Here is a 20,318-nt window from a genome sequence, read left to right on the forward strand (position 1 = left end):
TAATTATCACATGAAAGGGATGACCGTTACTGTCTTAATGTTCATAACCAAAGGAATTTTAAATCTCAGTGAATCATGTCATTGACCATCTAGTCTTTTCTAAATTAGAAGCATGTCCTTCAGAATAAGAGACAGTTAAAGAATCTAGCTGCCAGATCCTCTTTGGAAAAGAGCCACAGGACTGACTGACAGGATCACTTTGTTTTATTTTATTTTAATAATATATTGATACATTTTTAAAAAGCTGGCATATTTGAAGATATCAGGACCCTGATAATTATATGTTCTGCTGTGTATTATTTTAGTTCTCAATGACTTCCATAGCAAATCTTATATAGCAAATAGAAGGATTTAAATACTTAAGAAATAACGAGGTAGAATCATTTATTCTTTGACCAACAATAATTACCATGTTTACCCATTTGAGATATACTTTTATTATTTCCTATTATTTATTTATGTATTTATTTAAGTTGGTTGTGCCTTGAATACTATAAAGCATACATGAACATCAGAGGAAACAAGGGATTCAGTTTGCTCCTTCTACTATGTAAGACCTGGTATTTGAAGCAGGATCAGTAGAAGAAAGGTGCTTAGAAGCAAGTCATTTTCCTTCCTAAAATCATAATCGATGCATTTGAGATATTTTATATCACTTCTTGTATTTGAAACTGGCCCCATGCATATGGACATGTGTATATGTATGGGTACCCATGTTTGGGAACTTTCTCATCAGTCATAAGGTAATATTTTACCTTTATCGATATTCCTTTGTAGATTTTCTTTGTAACATTATATCAATACAAAACATCAAATGTTAAGATTTACTGAGAAATTAAAATCATATTTTCACAGGGTGGTTTAGTGTGAATTCTAGACAAACATGCTCTGGGTATCAGTAGACTGATGCCGATTAAAATTTACACCAGGTGGCTAAACGGACATAATTTAATTCTTTGATGGTACTTTTTGCTTTGTACAGTGCAGATGGTTATTATCACATTCAAAGTCACATGAAAGGAAAGGGAAACCTACTCTAAACTGCGGAAGACAGAAGATTAGTATATTGTCAAGTCTGCAGCTTTTAGTAAAATGGCTTAGCTAGGTTGCTAACAACTTGATTTTTCAGAGTAGTACAGAGATGACTCAATGACTCCTGAATCAAGATCAAGAACCTGAATACACACCCAGGCAAATAGAGTACACATTTAACAGCCTGAAACAGTAGGTCTCTGTGTGGATGAGAACTTAGGCTCAGGCTGGGCAGTGCGATTTCAGTGCGCCATCTCATTTGAAGCTCTCTCTAAAGAATAAATTAAAATGAACAAGTCTTCAGTTTCCAGCCTGTTTATAATTATTATTTGGGTTGAAAGCAGAGTCACAATTGTCTGGGCCTCTAAAAGTACAATGGAAGTAAATACCTACCTTCAGAAACCAAAGCATCAGTTAATTCCAGGCCTGGAGAACCGTCTGTTTCTACAAAAGCAGGCACAGCAATCATTTCATCTCCCAACGTCATGAAGCACTTTACTGCGAAAGGAAAGCCCAACCCTTCGGAACTGCCTGGCTGTGTTATTGCCTTCGGATATTTAAACTTTGCCCCTAAAGTAGAGCTCCGTGAATTTACCGTTAGAAATGCTGGGGTAGACTTCAATAAAAGGAACCTGAAATATTGACAACTGCACACTTTCTGAGCAAGAAGACGATAAAATAAATAAAGGGACAATGAAGCTTTCTGTAGTTGGGTAGTAACGCATATTCTCTTGGGGAGGGCTTTTGGCTTGAGCCCTCATCCTCAGCACTAAGAATAGTAAATCTTTGGTGCTCTTTGGAAAGAATAAAATCAACACACTACCTCAGCCGGGAGATGGGAGCTAGGGGAGAAGTCAGCAGTTTTTTCTCTCTGACATCACAGGAAGTTGCCATGGAAATGATTATGGTACTATGAATACAAAATTATAACTTTGAGCAGGAAATAAGCTGCCTGAGGAGGCAGAACAGGGAGGAACAGCCACGCCATTGTCATGAAAATGCCTTTTAGGTTTTAGATGAACAAATTTAGCAACATGAGGTCTGAATGCCTGGTCTCTTTCAACAATCCCGAAACATCAGTGTTAAATTATTCTTTTTAACTCGCCTCAATTTTGTTCCTACTTTCAGAACTTGTTGAAAGTAAAACAACTCCCATGTGTGCCTATGTGTTTTTAGTTTAGCAAATATTGTTTTTTAAGATCCTCCTTGCCTCAGCCCCTGTCAAATCCTTGCTTCAAAATATTCCCAGTGGAGATAAACTGTTTCCTGGCTTTTTCATCAACAAGTGCGCTGCAGGAAAAGTTAGAGCTGGTCTTAGTTAATTGCTGAAGCCAACTGTAGCAATTGGTCTGGAAGGGTGTATAATACAACCCCAAATATAATTTCTTTCTAATAAAACCTTCAATTCCCCAAAAAAAAGAACCTGAATACAGTTTGTCAGTCAATCCTTGTCAGTATTTTTATTTCGATCATATAGTTGTACATGAGTGCTATGGTTATGATGTTAACTATACTGAATAAATCTTTTTCTGATTTCCCTGATTAATTAGGGTATTTTAATAAGTTGATTGAGGATAAGTTTCTAAGGCTGGCTGGTTGCAGCTCAGACTACAACCAACCACTAAGTCTAGAAACTACATGGGAATATTTAAAGAATAAACAGATATTTTGTAAGGCACTAGATGCCCACAGCAAGTAAGTCTAGTTGGAGAGGGCAGATGGAAGACTCAACTGTTGAAGTCAATTTACTCAAACAACAATTTTCTATTATTCCACTTTCCTGATTATGAATTTATACTGGTAAAACAGGAAAAAAGAATATTTGGTTTTTGTTTAAATCCTCCAGAAAGTATGACTATTGATAATTGTGCCTCTGATTCCTCATCAAAGAATCTTTCATTTACATTGAACAGAGATTGTCACAGTTATCCACAGATGATCAAAATGAAAAGAACAAGTGTCCAATGCTAACCAATGCATCTAGAATATGATGGCTATACCCGAGGCTCAGGGAACTTCATGGTAGGGAAGACAGAAGATCAGGATGCCTGCTGCAATATTACATGACTTCTAAGCATAACAGAAAACGTGCACCCAATATATCTCAACAATATAGTTTCTTAATATTGCCCTCCACATTGACACCACATCATGATCGATGGGGCCATTTCACAAGGACTTAATCATACATAAAGAGCTATTGGCAATTATTGGCTGCTAATAGGGGTTGAAAAAGTTTGCATGAGGAATATGTCCCTCCCCCCTGATTAACCATAAACGTAAGTACATATAAACAAAATAGACTCAGTACATTGTTTGTTGTGTGAGCGAGTATGTGAGTGAATGTGTGAGTGTGTGTTTCTCTCTGTATGTTAAAAATAAGAAATAAGAAGATGTCATGAATTTATGAAGAAGAGAGGTTGTTGGAAGAATAAGACAGTAGGGAGACAGGAGAGGAAATGATGTCAACATCTTAGTTATGTGTGAGATTATCAGAAAATTTAATTATTTAATAGGAAATGAATTGTGAAAGAGAAAAATCTGCACTATTTTTTTTAAGAATGTAGGTGTTCTTTAGATGAGGAAAGAAGTATAAGATTTTCTTAGAACTTTAAAAATTGAATTACAACTTCAGTTAGTGTTGAAGAAAAAGCTACTTTACTACCACAGGAAACGCTGTTCCTCACCTTTAAAATGGAAGAAAATAATTAATTACTGCTTCAAGTTTGCAACGGTGTCATGGTCTGCACATCACAGGTTTCTTATGAATATTTAATGAAGCACAGTAATTAATAGACATTCACTCATGTTTTATTTGTGTCAGCTTCTTGGCTACAATGGGAAAACCAAGAATTTGTAGTTCTGTGAATTATCGATAATCCAAAATTGATGTCCAATAGACAACTTTTTTCTTTTTTAAGTTGATTTTTATTGAACTCTACATTTTTCTCTGTTCCCCTCCTTGCCCCTCCTCTCCCTCCTTCAAGCCTCCCCCAAGGTCCCCATGCTCCCAATTTACTACTTTCTACTTCCCATGTAGAGTAGATATATTTTTTCTTTAATGTGAAATTAAATTATCATTGCAAATTTCTGCTGTTCCTTTTTAAATTATCTTCAATCTAAATTGATTTCAATATTGGTAACTTTCAGTCACTTTGATACATGTGAAATTGTAGTAGATTTTGCCAAATTCCTCATTATATTTATGTTGATCACGACAATTTGATTTGAATAAAAATTTCTCTTCAATATTAAATACAGTACATATTTTAACAGCCACTTATATGCCATGGTTTGCATAATTATATATGCAATGAACATACTAGATGTGATAGAGAGTTTTCCACTGGAACTCATGGTATATCAATATGAACCTTGAATGAATGTTACTGGGAAAACTGACTATGCATGCTGAAGAATATTAGATATTCATCTACTTATTTGTACAAGAATTAGCTCCAACTGGATCACAGATTTAAAAGCGTAACCTGAAATACTGAAACATCTAGAAGAAAATATTGGTATTACTCTACATGATTTAGTTGTAGGAAAGAATTTTCTGACTAGGACTCCATTTGTTAAGTCTTAAGGCCAAAATTGGCTTGTGGGATTCCATAAAACTAAAAAGCTACTGCACAGCTAAAGGAACAATCAGCCAGGTGAAGAACAAGGAGGCACAGCAGGACAAGATCATTTACAGTTACATATATATATATATATATATATATATATATATATATATATATATGATAGAGGATTAATGTTCAGAATATATAAAGCATAAAGAAACATAAGGAATCAAAGAAAATATCACACATGAAAGAACAATATAAAATGTGGGAAGGAGACCTAAACAAAAAGAGAATTCTTAGACAAGAAAACAAGGGGTAAAACTTATCTGGAAAATATTCATTTTGTCAGTAGTTAGTAGGGGAATGCAAATCAAAGCAACTTTGAGATTTTATCTTAACGCAGTCAGTATGGCAAGAATTATCAAAAATGGAACAACAAACAATGTGATAGTGTAGAGAAAGGTAAACTTATATTGGTGTACAGTGGAATTGAAAGTATGTGCTGCCACTACAGAGATGAGTGTGGAGAACACTCAAAATGTAGTAATAAATCCCCCGTATGACCTATGACCCAGATATAACAATCCTTTATATGCCCAAGTCACTTACCATCCTTCTTCACAGTCAAATGCCCACCCAGGCTCCTTACTGCTCTAGTTATTATAGCAAAGACAGAGAAACAACTTAAATGTTTTCACCTTATTAATGGAAATGAAAATATGGGGTTATACAGTATACAATCATATTCAGTTCTAGAGATATGTATTCCTCAGGTTAATTGATAAAACTATAAATTACTAAAATGTGTCAGGTGACCCAAACCAGAGAGGAAAACGTCAAATTTTCTTATTAATTGGAGGCTCCTAATTCCAAATCTTCAAATGACAATGAATAGCCAGATATAACTGCAGAAATCATTAAAGTAAAATGGAGACATTGCTGTGGATGGGTATGCAAGAAAGGAGAATAGGAGGCTACAAGTGATGTGTCTGGCAAAATTGAAGATAGGCTCATAACTGGGATGTGGAAGGGAGATAAATATAGAAGAAAAAGGTAAGAAAGTAAAAGAAAAAGAACCGTGTCCAAAAAGGTAATAAGGAAACATACTATTAACTAGATTCCAAATTAAAAAGACCAAAGCTATCTTTAAGCATGTGTATCAACCTACATATAGTTTCAGTGAAATTCTATTATTTTCTCTGGCAATGTTCCCTCTGATATCTAAATACCACGTAGTAAAATCTCAAACAGGCAAGAGGAGACCTATTTTGAGTAGTTGATCAAGGTTATCTGTTTGACTCTCTAGCCCAAAGCTAGAGAAATCATGAATTTTGAGGATAACCCATAACTGCCACTCTAAGTAATTAGAAATCTGAAAAATTTCTTATTACACTCTAAACATTCATCTTTCTACTTTCCATAATTGAATTTCTTACCTGTTTTCAAGGAAATTTTTCTTTACAAAAGACAGAGACCATTAGAGAAAACCACAACCACAAAACTTTGCAGGCCCTGTCTCAGTGGCTACATCTACACAGTTATTCTGTCACATAATCTTGGGGACACTTGGGGAGAATAGACTGTGGTTCAGCTAATCCAGCTAGACCAACAAAGACTGTCTACCAAAGATACAAAATTCAAATATCTACGAGTTGTTATGTCCATAATGCTGGCATTCTCAGCATACATGAATTTAACAGTAGTATGTCCCAACGCCAGTGAAGAAATGAACTTACCAGTAAGGACAACCAGGCAACTATCAAGAGTTTCATTAGCCATTTCCTTTATATAAGCTATCATCAGAAATTAAGGCCCAGACTATAGATTTGGTTTTAGGTCGGGTGTTCTCAAAGCTTCAAATGAGGCAATTGAGGAAGAGTTACCTTACAGGTGTATTTCATCATTAAGTTCTTGTTAATTCCAGACAGAGTCAAGTTTACACCCCAAATTTACCAAGGCTTATTAAATTAATCACTGAATAATAGGTGTACTACTTATTCAAAGCCTGTATTACTTTAATTACATAATAGATGAACATATATCAAAAAGAGAAATCTGCAGGCTTATATTTCTGATGTCTATAAAAGCAAATTTCCTCAAATTTATTAGCAAATTAAATAAACGTATGCAACAAATGAACTAACTTGAAACTGGAAAGATTGCTTGTTAGTAAGGTTTTCTATTTCTCTGAAGAGACACCATGACCACTGAAACTCTCACAGTGGAAACACACTTTATTGGGGTGGCTTACATTTTCAGAGGTTTGGTCTATTATCATCATCTAGTTTCTTGGTAGTATGCAGAGAAACTGATGCTGGAGAAGTAGCTGCATGTCCTGCCTCTTGACTTGCAGGCGACAGAAAGTGGTCTCAGACACTGGGCGGTATAGCAAACATATATGAGACCTCAAAGCCCACATACACAGTGACAGCCTTCCTCCAACAAGATTGCTCTTACTCTAACAAAGACAAGTCTCCCAAGAGTTCCATCTCGATGAGTTTAAGGAGGCCACATTCCACTCTATCATTCTCCTGGGAGTTATCAATGGCCTCTTGGTTTCTGGTGATACTTGGTGATCATCTCTTTTTAGATGCTGGAATTTTGTCTGGCTAGAAATTAAATAGGATCTATGAATATTGACATAAGAGTCAAAATTTCATATGGTCAAGTGCCTTGTTGTGTCCACAGGGCATTGTTTTGCTTTTTGTCATTCACTGCCTCTAGATTTTATTGGTTTGTTTGTTTATTTAATTACTATTCTCTCTCTTCCATAATGATCTCAGAGCCTTGAAAATTGGCCTGTAAAACAGAGTTCCCATTTAGTCCTCAGCACTCAGCAATCCCTTAATCTCTGCACTGTGATTAGCTCTGGGACTCTTTGCCAGGTCCCATTTACTAGAAAAACAATTCTATGTTGAGGTTTGGAAAGAACACTAATTTCTGGTCATAACAATTTATTAGAATTTGGTTTAATACTATGTGTGTTTATCACAGAATAGCATCAGGTCCAGAAATTTTGTCATATATAGATTTCATCCTTGGAAGAATATCTTAAATAAGATAGTGCCTTCTAATTCCCTTTAAGCTTATACCGGTTTTACAGCATTGAACATGTTACCAGGCAAGTCAACATTGTAACTTACAAAGTTTATGGTGATGTTAGACTAACAATTTCTTTTCTTCTCTGGTAGTACACATAGCATCTTTTAGCAGTATGAATGTCAACCAATAGAAATGAAGTTCCCAGTTAGGAACCAGATTGTTTTTCCATGTTTTATGACTCAAGTGTGTGATGTGTTCAGCACTAGGTTTTTTTAATGAAGAGTAAGGGGTAAAAACAAACAATGAAAAAGCCATCTGTAAGTCTTTGGAACTTTATTAGCCAACAACAACAAATAAAAAAGGTAAAGCATACCTTGAGCTGGGCCTAATTTTGCTATACTGTGATATCCAATTAGGACATTGTTATCCTTTAGGTGGTAATTCCATTTAAATCCCTTTTTCTCTTTTTCTTTTTTTTGAAATATTTTATTCTTTTTAGTTTTCAATACATCCTTTTTACAATTCCCCCACTTGTCCCAGCCACACAGGCACCTGTATCTCACCTAATCCACTCCTCCTCTCTTTCCCTTCAGAATAGAGCAAGCCTCCCAGGCTGTGGAGGCCAAACATGTGAGCCTATTCCCACCTTGTCTGAAGGTCAGGGAGTTTTAGCTTGTCCAATGTTTTTGACAACAGGTGTGCTACAATCCTGACCCAGGGTGTAGTTACGTGGTGTTTGTGGCATTTAGATGGCCCGTACAGGTAGATCTACTCTACCCAACCCAATTCTCAGAATATCCAAGCATACTTCTGCTCCTTCTTTTGAAATAGGATGTTTGACCTTGGGAGTGACTGCCTTCAGGATACTTGGTCTAGTGTGGGTTCACAGCCTAAATAACAGAATACTAATTACTCAATGTCTCAAAGTTTTGAAGCAAGTTCTAGTTGTCCTTTGTATCATGTTAAAACAGTCTTTTGTCTTCTTCCCCCATTGTATTGGCGTACAAAAGTGTATGAAAAATTAAATACAGGTGGATTTCAGTATTCACTGGAACTCCCTCGCAGTACTATCCTATGTTTTCTGTTTTATTATTTTCACTTCATATCCTTTACTTATTTTCTCACTCTCATGCCTCTATCCTAGTAAGTGGTATTTTTGTTGAAGTTGGTCTTCAACACCAGGCTTATCAATTGAACTCAGCATCACAAAATACCGTAAGACTAGCCACAAATCCTCACACCAAGGTAATCCAGTAGCATAAACGTAGTAAAAATAGTCATTCAATCAAAAGCAATCTAAATATTGCCTGCATTCCACATGGAGATTCCAACACAATTCTTTATAGACCATGAAAGGGTCACTGGAAAAGCAAAAAAATCGAGGATAGCTAAAAAATGGTAAACAATATTAACAGAGGTACCACCATCCCTGATTTCAAGTTGTTCTATGCAACTATAGTAGTAAAACTCAAATGATATCGGCATAAAAAGCAGACATGTGTATCCATTTAAAGTCCATATTTGTGTGTATATGTAATTTTCTGAAGCTCTGCAACAATAGTTTTCATATGATTCTTCTAAAGGTCTTTGACCCTATTTGTCCTCATATTCCCTCCTCTGCCGCATGTAATGGTCTCAGTTCCATGATTCATTTTTCATACTTAACACTCTCTTCTTTCTCCCCTACTTTAAAAGTCACCCATGGTCCCTCATTTAAGATCTCTCTTTATGTAGTGCAAACTTTTAAGGACTCACCTTTATTAACCTTTCCCCTGATTACATCTGATGTAGATTTACAATGTTTTCTTCAGAAAGCTTTGTTCTCATACATAACAAGATTAAAGTATCTTTATTATTTCCTTCATTACCATTGTCATTTTTAAGACATTATCTTTAGGTATCTTCCCTTTAGCTCATTGGCTTTGTTGTGTTCATTTAAAAGCTATTTTTTTGGTATCTTAGTCACTCTCATTCCATTTTTTCTGAGATGGTATTAATTTTAAACCACTGTTTTTTAACCAAGCATGAACCTTCGGTACATAATTTTGAATTCCACAATTTAATTTGAAAATCTATAATTACAGAGGCAAGAGAAGAAGTGATTCCAACAGAATCTATGATAATGTGCACATAATTGATCTTAAAGGATCATATGGACTTCCCATAATGCACTGTTAAATAGTTATAATTGTTATTTCTCAATTAATGGTTTGTCACATTCTAGGTATTCATTGAAAATTGTTTAATCTGGTGGATCTGCATGTCAGAATTTGTACAGTATGTTGCAGAAAGGTAGATCAAGGCATGATTTATTTACTCTATGTGAAGTGTATGTAGCATCAAAAGATACTATATGTACTTCATGTCAAAGCTCCTGTCAGGGTGAGCATGGCTACCTAAAACCAAATATTTCCTTTCTGGAACATTCAAAGACAGTGACAATGAATGATAGTTAAACATCATAACAGTAGAATCATTCTTATGAAGAGATTGTTTAGTCTTCAATAAGGAAGAGGTAAATTATACCAAGGACAAGGTTAGGAGTTTCACTGAATGGAAAGATATTAACCAATAAGGAAGTCAGACTAAAAGTAGTTCACAGTGTTTATATATCACCTGTAACATTGAGGAGGAGGAGAAATCTCATCTTAAATCAAGTTGAGGAGAGTTCTGCTAGATCAAGTTACCAGGGTTGTTACTAAAACTAAATTTTATAATAAAATATATGATAGATATGTTTGTTATTGAAGTTTGGGTAAAGAACTTGTGTAGTATGTACAGATTTCATTTGCCCATAAACACAAACACATGTAAGATTAGACACACAAATGACTACAATCCTCAAGAAGTAGACACAGAAGGATATGAAGCTCAAGACCATTCTCAGCAGTTTTCAGGCCACACTGAGACCACTTCAAAGTAAAGGTAATATATCATCTGTGTCACTGTATGTTGAAAATATATAATTTGCTTTTGATTTTAGTTAGTATTACATTTAAAGTATTTCCTTGACTCTCAGAAGACACTTCGACTTTTTAAACAGTATTCAAGCTATAAAACATTACAAAGGCTTTGTAAAATTGCATAAAATGTTTTAAACTATGATATGGCTCTGAGACTAAGAGAGCTAAGGAGGGGAATGTGGTAGTTTATATGGGCTGCCCCCCCATTAATCTCCTGTATTTATATACTTGATTCTAGTAGGTGACTGTTCAGAGAAGAATAGGGTATGTGACATTGCTGGATAAACAATATCCCCAGGGATAGACTTCCATATTTTAAAAAGTTGCTGATATTTCAAGTTAGCTCTCTCTACTTCCTCTCTGTGGTTGAGATATAAAGTTGAGATAAGCTGTTGCTCCAGCCTCCTGAAGCATGCCACCCATGATACAGAAAGAACAGAATAATATTTTGGTCTTACTACTTTAACTTTATTTATTTATTTAATGTATTTATTTATTGTTGTTGTTGCTGTTAAAGAAGGGTCTCAATATGTACTTCTAACTGGACTTAAATCTGCTATGGAGAGCAGGCTAGAGTTAAACTCAAAATGGACTATCTGTTTATGTCTCTCAAGTGTCGGAATTAAAGGCATGTGTCACCATGCACGGTCTTTAATATTAAATATTTAATTGTAAAATAAGTAATGATTAAAGTCAAAGACGCATTTAAAAATGAAGTCTCAGCATAGCATTCTGTTCATATTGATTCGCTTCTTTACTCCCTTCATTCAAGGGATAGAAGTCAAAGGATTATTACATATTTTTTCATTTTTTTATTGAAAAAAATTTCCGCCTTCTCCCAGCCTCCCATTTCCCTCCCCTGATTATTACATATTTGACGCCACCCTGTTACAGAATGAGAGTATTTTTCAAAGTTCCAATAAATAGAGGGCATGAAGGGAAGAAGAAATTATGTAAGTGAAAAGAGGAAGAAGATTCTAATATTCAGAGTCAAGTAGAAGTCCAAGAGACATCAGTAAAATGAGTATCATATGAAAACTAGAATTCTGTGCAGTGAAAAGGGGGAATTTTGGTGAAACTGAGGATAAACTTTTTAGATTTCCATAAAGAAGAATGAAAAAAACAGTAAGTGCACAATTCTTTACATTCCCTGATAGTTATCCTGTATTATTTGGTTCACTTTTAAGAATCATTAATTCCACACGGCTAGGATTTTTCTAAATATCCATGTTAACTAACCATTGTACTAGGTCAGCCCAAGTACTCTTCATTATACAGATATGTTAAGTATTCAGGCAAAGAGACTTCCATTGAGACATTCACAGATGCCCAAGGACAAGAATTATGACATGTCTGAAGTTGTTGAGCCATAGCTCTCAGAGAAATAGCGAACAAGAATGTCCCGGATTAACTCCGCCAACAAAGACCAATGTGCTCTCCCAAGCTAACCTCACAATAACCGTAAACCACGTCTATTCTTTGCTTGCATTCTGCTAAATAAAGAACAGTGCCTCCAAGCTTATCTCACTATACCCATTGCTTCTTGTCACAGTTAAACTTTTGTAACCTTGGACCCTTATGTTGCCATGGCAATATATCTGCCATTATTGCTTAGTCTAGGAATGTGCTTCTGAACAATGGGAGTTATTCTTGTAATTTCTTCTTTCACTCAAGACTCTTAGGGAAGAGAGATTTTTAGGGAGATCAGACTAGAGAGGTGGTATCTGGAGGGAGAAGCTGGTAGAAATTAGCAGAAATGTAAAAAGATAAGAATGTAGGAAAATGAAGAAGAAGAAGAAGAAGAAGAAGAAGAAGAAGAAGAAGAAGAAGAAGAAGAAGAAGAAGAAGAAGAAGAAGAAGAAGAAGAAGAAACAAACAAACAAACAAACATAGAATTGGAATTACAATTAGAACTGAGACAGATTTAGACATAAGAAATTATAGACAATTTTAGAACAGAAGAATTAGCTTAGAGGCAGAAGAGAAAATATCAATAAATACCACATAAAATAAAGATCATGACCCTCATATTGTGTATGAAGTTACTTTAGAAATCTTTTGTCCCCTCCTTCACCCATGAGAGGTGTTTCACCTTTGGGGCCCTGAATAGGGGCAAAAGTTTGTCTCATGGTCCTTATACAGGCCACCCAAGGCTACCCAGACAAGCCCTGCCTAAGTCAAAACACAAAATAAAAAACACCAAAAACATTTATGTAGAGCATTGGGCACTACATATATATATATATATATATATATATATATATATATATATATATATATATATTACATGATTAGTTACTACTTGCATGATTAAAATTGTATTTTATTTTTAAATGCAGGTATTTCTTTAGCTGTTTTCAAAGTCCTACTGCCTCCATGAACTACAATATATACCTGAGGTTTTTCTCCTGCCCAGCAGTTTCCAGATAATTACTCCAAGTCTTAGTATTAATTACAACTGTTTGGCTTATTTGCTCAGACTTAATATTAACTAGCTCTTATAACTTAAATAAACCCATGTCTATTCTATATTTTACCACAAGGTTTGTTATCTCACATTTTGCATCCTCACACAATTTTGGCAAACACAGCTCTACAGCACTGTAGTTTCCCTGGCATTTTTCAAGTTAGAAACCGATATGTGAAAGGTGTGAAACGCAAGGTAAGAAAAGCATCTTTTCAGCATGTTTTAAAGTTTTGCAAAATTTCACAGGTTGCAGAGAGACTGACTGTCCAGCAGAAGGACAACAGGTTTCAGGGAGCTCATCCCCCTCCTCACAGTATTGCATGGGTTGAGATAAGAGCATCCTTAACTGCTCATTCCTACCCTGCAGCAAATTCTGCCACACTGGAAAGGCTCCTGAAAGTGCTGCCATGAGATAGGGAGCAGGGCAAGCAGGCGCAGGAGCTGAGACAGCTGCCCTCCTGTTGTAAGTGTATATTGTAAGAGCCTGTTGACCTGTAAGTAAGAGTAAGTAAGTAAGTAAGGCAGTAAGAGCTGCCTAGGGGAATGGCAGCTGTTCTTCATTTGGCTGCTACAGTAACTGTAGTTTCTCACTTCTTCCCCTATTTGCACAATCACACTTAATGAGGTTCGTAAAGGCTTTCTCGCTGCAAGTATTAGATGGAGGAGGGGAGATGAATGAAGCAAAGGCTGGGGATTTGTTTACCCTATCTATCAGCAATGGAAGATTCCCTGTGAACTTCTTTCTTCAAACTGGACAGAAAAAAAACTTGTTGGGGACTTTACTTCAATAAAGAGTACCTTATGTATGTTCGTAGTATCCAAAATTACTGATGGAAAATACATATTTCCTTTCAAAGTCATATTTTTACTTTTCTGCATCTTCCTCTTTGATGATGTTATAGTTCACATAGTAGACTTTCAAATCTCAAAGTACATTTGGTAACACAAAATTGATTTCCTTTTCCCATGTATACTTTTGTCTGCAAACAAGGATGTTATTATGTCAATATCATAGTTACATTTATTAGAAAAATGGAATGGATGCATATTTAAAATTCATTAGTTTATCTAGATTTTTGTTCATTTGTTTATTTTATGTTCAGTAGGGATATAACTTACCAAAACATAAAATTGAATAGCAGAGTTGGAGACAGAGAGTTCAACTGTTAAATGTAGGTGATGTTAAATGAATCCCCAAGAGCCAAAACAAGAGGGTCATAAGGATTCATTAGGGAACACTTATGAATATCAACAAGAGAGAGAGTTTCTATGGTCTTCTCTTCAGCCCAATGGATGAAGTGATGTGATCTCTGACCACTATACAAGAGAGTGAGAGAGCCAACTCTTCTTGGCCATAAGAGATCGCTAAGAAGTTGTGCCCTGAGTTTGGTACCCCAAAATAATTGGCAGGATTAATTCACACAACAAGTCCCCCTTTTGTATAATTAAGAATGTTCTAAACCTAATACAAAACTACATAAATAAGAACCAAGAATAAGGAACAGTAATAACACCCACAAAAGTAGAACTACAAAAAAACAAGAACAACGCCAAGCAAGAAACACAAACACATACTTAATGTTCAGGTTATAGGTAATAAGCAAATAACAGAGATTTTAATAACAGAGATTAATGCTCTGCAAAAGAGCTGGAGTCCAGCTTCCAGCTCCCATGTCAGGAATATCTTAATTACAATGAACTCCAGATCTGGAGGAGAACAAAGCTGCTGTTATAAATGAATACCTCTATATGTATGTTTACAGGAGCACAAAACACACGGGGGAAGGAAGAGTTAGCCAGAAATACGCTTAAGCTATTGGTCAAATAGTATTGCAAATAATATGGTTTCTGTGTGAGTATTTCAGGGCTGAGCAGCCGTGAACAAACAAGTGGCCTCTAACAACAAAGGGGAGTATAGAATTTGCCTCCATGCCTATGAAAACTGCTGGGGCCGGGCGTGTGTCAGAGGTGTCACTGGATCAAGGCCTAGAGAGACCATTTTGTGAAGCTGTAAAGATAAAACCTTGATTGTTTTACAGACCCTAAGATGTTAGAGATGCCAGAGTCATGGGAAGCTGACTGAAGGGAGATACTAACAGTAAGTGGAACCAGCCAAAGAAAAGAAGGGTGTTTTAGCCAAAAAAGATTTAAAAAGTAAAAGATCTGAAGATTTTGACAACAAACATAGAAACAGAGTTTGAAGTCTGTCCAATGGGTTTTCAATCTTACTTTGGTTCAGTATTTCCTCATTATGCTCCCTTCTATACATTTTGTAAATTTTATGTATATTCTCTGCCATTATATCTTGAAAGTATGTGATACGTTTTGGATTTAGTTTTACAGAGAATTACAGTTAAGAGATTGCATGTGCAAACTGAGAATGTACTTTATTTTCCAGCCACCCAGACCCAAATAACCACACAGGAACTGTATTAATTACAACACTGTTTGGCCAATAGCTTACACATATTGCTAGCTTGCCCTTAAATCTTAAAATAACGCATTTCTATTATTTTATATTTTACCATTTGGCTTGTGGTTTACCAGTATGATACAGCTATCTTTCACCTTTTACAGTGTCTGCCTGATTCTGACTTCTTTCCTCCTCTATCTCTGTTAAGATTTCCCATCTTCATGTACTCTGCCCTGTCATAGGCCAATGAATTCTTCATTTAACCACTGATAATAAAACATATTTACATACAGAGGAGAATTCCACATTATCTCCCCTTTTCTGACTAAATTAAAAGTCGGGTTTTAAATTTAACGTAGTAAAATTACACATAACAAAACAGGTATCGAGCAAGAATTACAGTTACAAAATTTCTTTGTGAGTCTAAAGTTTTATATATAATATATGTTTTTTCATGACTAAGGAAAACTATAACTATAAATCTTTCCACTCCATCAAAGACCCCAGAAGGATATAAAGTTACCTAAGTAAACAGAAGGTGCTTTATAGACAATTTCCAAATCGCTATAATTGACATAGACATCTCACTGCCTAGACAGGCACACAAAGTTCTTTTGTAAAATTGAGGCATCCATCTTCAGCCTATAGGAACATAGTATCTGGCAGACATTTCCATGAAGCAGGAAATTTGAAATACTGTTGTGCCTATATTGGCAGATTGTCAGTCACCTTCTTCAGTGACCTGCAGAATGTCTGGGAGTTTCTTCTGTGAAGCAGGAACCCCGGAGGATTATTCCTTGTTTAGGAAAGCACAGCAATTATTTTTCTGTGGATACTGCATGTCTTCTTCATACAGCATAATGTCAAAGGCCTGGCTCTGCCTTCTTTCCTCCTCTATCTGTGCCTGAATTTCCCTCCTTGCTATACTTGGCCCTGCCATAGGGCAAAGCAGCTTCTTTATTAACCAATGGTAAAAAAAACATATTCACAGCATACAGAGGGGAATACCACCTCGTGCATGAATCTCAGAAGAGACTCTAAACTTTGGACTTTAAACATTATTGAGATTGTGATAGACTATGGGGACTTTGAATTTGGAGTGAATACATATTTTCATTATGATATGGCTACAAGCCTTTGCAGGCCAGGGAGTAGAATGTGGTAGTTTGAAAGAAAATTGCCTCCAAAGGGTATGGAAATATTTAGAGATGTGGCTTTGTTGGAGTAGTTCAGATCATGTTGGAGTAAGGCTATCACTGTGGAGGAGGCTTTGGGTTCCCTTATATGCTCCAGATATTGCCAGCGTCACAGATCATTTCCTGTTGCCTGTAAGATACAAGACTTTCAGCTACTACTCCAGGACCTTGTCTGCCTTCAGGCCTCCGTGTCCTACCATTATGATAATGGACTGAAGGATCTGAATTGTAAGTGAGAAACCCCTACCAAATATTTTCTGCATATGAGTTGCTGCAGTGATAATGTCTCTTCATGGAATAGACAACCTAAGAGAGTTATCAGTGAGTTCACTAGGATTATTCACATATAATTCAATACATATCATATCTGTCTTTTGGCTTCTGGGTTACTTCATTCAGTAGGATTTTTTTGTACTTACTTTCATTTACCTGTGAATTTCATAATATTTTTCTCTTAAAGGCTGAATTCTTTAAACAAGGAAAAGTAAATGGAAGTTACCATGGGCGCTCTTATTTGTGAGGCAAAGCTGGGATAGCTGAACTGGGAGGAACAATATGTTAGGCAACATTGGATTACGTAAATAAGATTTCAAACTAAGCTGCAGTTTTAAGACTTTGTACCAAAATTTACAAAATAAGTAAGTATAAGTCATGAAGAAAATGAACAAAAGAAAAGACCTTATTTTTTTTCGAGGTATCAGTGATGGAAAAATACTAAGAATCAGTTCACAGTAGAGGGCTCATCAACAGGACAGTACAAATAAGAGGGAATGATTATTACTATTTCAAAACCCTTAAGTCACACTTGTGTAGCTCGGGGGTAGCATTTATGCTGTCTGTGCTGAAGGTCCACGGTTCACGCTCAAATGAATCTCAAACTTTTCAAAGCTTTTCAGCATAAGAGTGTAGATCAATGGCAGTATTCATGCCTAACATGTGTCTGCTCTTGTGTACAAACCCAGAAGTTCTGTGAAAAAATAATTTGGCACACTAGTGCGATGAATGACTAGGTAAAAATCATCTCTAGCCAAGCCTAACAGAGAGGAGTGTCTTACTCCTCACCTTACATCTATGGATTTTAGGATGCTTACGAGCCTTTGAATGAATACTAAATTTGGATAAATTTAAGACATTGCATACTATATGTGTGTTTTGGTACTGGGTAACCCACTCAGGATGACATTTTTCTAGCTACATCTATTTAAATATGAGTACCACTATTTCATGCTTTTTTGAAATGTGAGTTATATTCCATTGTGCAAATGTACTGCTTATTCCTTACCCATTTGTGGTCATCTAGGCTGTTTCCTATTTCTAACAAAGATAAATGAAACAGCTGTCTATGAATAAAATATAGAGCTTTTCTGGTATTTGGCCAAAAGTGTTGCACAAAGATAATAAAGTAGAGATATTCCCAGCTTTCCAGCGGCCAGCATCACTGCCTTCAACAGTGGCTATGTAAGTTTGCATTTCCACCAGCAAAGAACAAGGATTTTTTTCCTCTTCCATATCCTCATCACATTGTGTTGCCAATTTTCTTATTATTCTTGGCCATTCTGATTCGTGGAAGATGAAATCTCCTAGTGGTTTTGATGTGCAAATCCCTGATGAATGAGGATGTGGCCTTTTCTTTCAAGAAAGCCAGCATTTGAATGGTCACTAAGGAGTCATTAGATGAAGCAATTTATGAATGAAAAAACAAGATAAGTAGGTGAAAGCCGTGCAAATAAGATGTAGGGAAGACAATGAAAAGATTAGTATTCAGAGAGAAACAATAGCAAATAGAGCATCAAAATATGTCAGACATACATCACATGAAAGCACTAAGCAATTTGATTTTCTGGCAATATATAAATGCAATACAATTTTGTGGTTTTTATCTTCAAAAATTAAGTCAAACTTCTTAATGATATACTTTTACATAAGAATTTAAAGATCCCATATAGTTGATAAGTGGGGAAAGGGAATTCATGAAGTTGAGTATCAGAATTTAGATAGGGAAAGAAAAAAATATGGAGGTAGGGAAGGAGAGCCTACAAGTCAAGATTTGAATATTGCCCTGAAAACCACCTGCCAAGGCTCTCCTTGAGGCACTAACGATCTGTGTGCTCAGCGCGCCACCTAGCGTTCAACCAACGGGAATGTAGATGGAAACCTACAAAAACTTCTAAAATGAATGCAGAGGGAACCAACATTATACAATGATTTTTGTTCTTTTCTCAAAGTTCTACAGATTCATCTCAAAGCCAAAACCTACTGTCTGATTTCTACAGGGGTTATCTATTGTATGTTCCCATGCAGAGACGCAAGGAGTACTTACGCAGGACCCTATTAGCTGTCACACCATACACAAATCAGTACAATGGTTAAAGATCAATGTGAGTTCCTCAAGACTGACTGAATGAAAAAAAAAATTGGTCAAGACATACATTTTGCCATGTCAAAGAAATAGTGCAGACTCGACTGTATACCTAACTCATCTGACCATTGTTTATGTGATATTTATTCTTATTTCTGTATGGGTGCATTTTCTTCCACATCCTTCTCACATCAGTTACAATAACAAAGAGGGTTTCAATAGCTGAAGCTTTGTAGCTTGGTACTCGTTACACCACCCATGATGTGTGAGATTGGCTGTCTATTTGTCTCAGACTCCAAAAGAGGACGCTGCTTCTGATAGCCCTAGATGCAGACGCCATTCACAGGGTTGGCCATTAGCACTTTCAAGTGACCAAGAAGCAATGTGCTGAATTTCAGGATGGATAGAAAACTGGATCTGCTTAATGGGGACGACATCTGAATGGTCACACATCTGATGCACAGCAGGTACATCCTGACTGCCTCTAAATATAAGAAAGACTGAGAAGTCCCTAGGCTTCTTTTGTTCTGCAGGCTAGACAATCTCTTCACCCTTAAACAACCCCTGAAAATTACTCCCATGGAGAGTGATTGCTTTACAGTGTTTTAACCTGTATCCCACTATTACAAATGGTCAGATTAGTTTTCATAGTGCTGTTGAGCTTTTTGCTCCATAACTTTGTATTAACTGCTGGTAGGCTATTTATTTTCTACAATACAGACAATTCTGTTTCTAAAATATCTTTTTTTCCCTCTCATATTTACTTACATACAGTGTTGAAAAAAACCATGATTTTGAATTCTTGAATTTCAGTATTAGTGATTTTTTACTTCTGTTATATTACATTAAAATTTTGATACACCATTCATTTTATTGCTTAACTCTACTATTTTATTATTCATGTTCTATCCTTTCATTTCTAGAAAGTTTCTCTAGTCTAACTGTGACAACTTTAGTTAGTTGACAGAAAATCATGAAGTTCACCTTAAAGAGACAGGAGATTTTTTTTTTCTTACAGAACTTCTTATATGTACCATGGCATAGAAAAACCCCAAGTTCAAATGTGGAAGCTCTTATACTGACTTCATATATTAACCAAATAATGAAAGTTATGAATCAGGACACTTTTTAAATATTTTGGTGGCAATGCCAGAGAAGATATTTAGCATACTAAAATTGTTCATGATAAATTGTAAATATGTTTGTGTTAAGAGGCATTGAAAATCTCCACATCCCTAAAATTCTGACCAATCATTCCTTTCAGTCAAAAATTT

The sequence above is a fragment of the Microtus pennsylvanicus genome, chromosome 18, assembly GCF_037038515.1.
Source record: "Microtus pennsylvanicus isolate mMicPen1 chromosome 18, mMicPen1.hap1, whole genome shotgun sequence".
NCBI classification, from domain to species: Eukaryota; Metazoa; Chordata; class Mammalia; order Rodentia; family Cricetidae; genus Microtus; species Microtus pennsylvanicus.